The sequence below is a fragment of the Temnothorax curvispinosus genome, unplaced genomic scaffold (assembly GCF_003070985.1).
Source record: "Temnothorax curvispinosus isolate PA1 unplaced genomic scaffold, ASM307098v1 QBEX01016766.1, whole genome shotgun sequence".
NCBI lineage: Eukaryota > Metazoa > Arthropoda > Insecta > Hymenoptera > Formicidae > Temnothorax > Temnothorax curvispinosus.
In genome coordinates, this window is record NW_020226546.1 from 1 (window position 1) to 2407 (window position 2407).

General features: G+C 27.7%; 1 long non-coding RNA gene across 1 annotated transcript; it reads left to right on the forward strand.

Moving 5' to 3' along the window:
- Positions 1-7: 7 nt before the first annotated feature.
- On the forward strand, positions 8-2352 carry LOC112466973. Its single transcript, XR_003042202.1, has 4 exons — positions 8-33; positions 246-436; positions 506-744; positions 1948-2352. It is a non-coding gene; the product is annotated as an uncharacterized LOC112466973 (long non-coding RNA).
- The last annotated feature ends 55 nt before the right edge of the window (positions 2353-2407 follow it).

Below are 2407 nucleotides of genomic sequence, written 5' to 3' on the forward strand. Positions count from 1 at the left end.
AGTGCTCTTTATTTACAGTATATTTATATATAAGTAAGTAACTATTATATTCTAAAAGTTGTATATTAATAATAAGAACTCAATTAACCATACGTGCTATGAATAGTAGCTGATATGATGATCTATAACCTATAATTTAGGTTAACTACAAATAACGTTCTTTGCGAGGTTCTTTGGGTATCGGTAGAAGCTATATAGTGGAATTATTTGCTATTTCCTTGCAATTTACTGCCGATTATTTTCAGCTGTTTGAGCGCGTCGAGATCATGAGCAGACGCACGCTTGTCGCAACAGCCAATCGGAAGCAGTAATAGTTCTGGAGACTGTAGTCGCATTATCTTACATATACGTATGATGCGTGAGTGTGTCATATATACGTATACGTTTGTGCTTGTGCTGTCGAGCACTTTTAATTGTATACAACATTTTTATATGGGTAATTATTATATTCTAAAACTTGCATATTAATGATAAAAACTCAATTATCTATATGTGCTGTAAATAGGTAGCTGGTGATTCAAGATCTATTTTTCGACCTATATAAGAGAGAAATTTGCAGAAGAAAAGAAATATACCAAAGTATTAAGGATCGAACATATTTTTGATGTACTTGGACCGCGAGGCTGAACAATATTCTGAGGAAAGTATTATACAAGATACAAAGATTGGACAATATCTCCCCTTATCTTTCATTGACAATTTGAAGATATGCTAAAAACTGATCCAGAAGCTTTCATGCAAGTTGTAAGTAAAGCTGCTTATCACAATTATAATTAATTCTATAAACATTTACAAATAACATTTCGGGTTAGTAGTTACATAATCGTAGTAGATATAAATTTACACAATAAAATCAGACTTTAAAAATTTAAGAATTAAGAAAAGACTGTAAGAGATATCTCCTCTCCCTCTCTCTCTCTCTCCCTTTTTCTCCCTTTCTCTCCAAGAGTAGTAAATATAATATTTGCAATTTAGAGTCGACAAAGAGATCACCAGGACTTGTAATTTTTATCGATTTTTTGGTATTATTTTCAATGTAGTGCCTATAGCAAAGATAGTAATTGCGCATTATCTGTATCTACTATGTTTATAGTGATTTTGATTGTGGCGTAACATATGCATATATTTTTTGTTTATGACACAATTTATTAGATGAAAAAATAGATGAAAACTCTAAAAGTGTCAGTAACATACAGACAAAATCATCCAAACGTCATATCAAATATCTTCTATTCTTCTATATATAAATCTTCTATATATAAATGTGTGTTGCTTTGTTTTACCATATTTAGCAGAAAAATTAAGTATTTATATATAAAAATCTTCTTGCAAACTTTTCGTATATTTTTAAGCTTTTAAATTTAATGGAAATGGTACAGTAATATTTTTTTACAATTTTCTTTAACGGACCAAACATACTGATAATATATAAAAGTTGTACAATTTTTGTAACAGATAAATATTTACATTGACAGCTCGAGATCTTTACTTTGAAATTTTTTAATCATTTCTGTGATATATTGAGCAAATGCTCTAATTGATTTACACCTATTTTTATTATGTAAAAGCATTTGTAATTCTATGCAATCAATGCGATATATGTAAATTTTCTAAAAGAAGGTAAAATTTTGTCGGTAAAGTTTTCAAATATGGTGTCCTTCAAAAATCAAAATGTATTTGTATTAATCTCTATAATGTATTCAACTGTATGTTTTATGTATAAAACGATCAAATAGAATCTTGAAGAGGAGCACCCAATGGATCTAAAACCAAAAATGGTTACTCTGACTCTTTTTACAAACTTATATCTATAATATATGTCCTTTAATGTGTTCTATAATATCCCATAATATGTGTTATTATATTTTAAAAGTCTTCTGAATTATTTTCCTTGCAATTTATAATAATAAACTGCATTATATAGAATTACAAGTATAAATTTTTCAGGTAAACAAGGTTATGTTAATTGGAGGGAAACATGAAAAGGATTTTATTAGAAGAAGTTTGAGTGCTACATTTTCTGATGACTTAGCCTCCATGTGTTTATGGACTGGCCAAAAAAATAATTATAAAATTGGAGATACGCAATTCTGAGCATTAAAAGTAAGTAATTTTTTAAGAGATGTATATATTACTTGCAGTATTAAATGCTATGTTTTATGTCTCAGAATTTATTAAAATTGTCTCCTATTTTTTTGTAGCAATCATCGTTAAAAAGCAGGACACACATACACGTTAAAAATTCTTACAAAATAAAAGAAAAATATATATATCCATAAACTAATACTTTTGATCGATTTAGTATATGTAAACTATTCCGGAAACTTTTGTGTTATTTTAATAATTATCATAAGTTTTAATTGCTGTTAAATTAACATTATTTATTTCTTTCATCTAACAATAAACT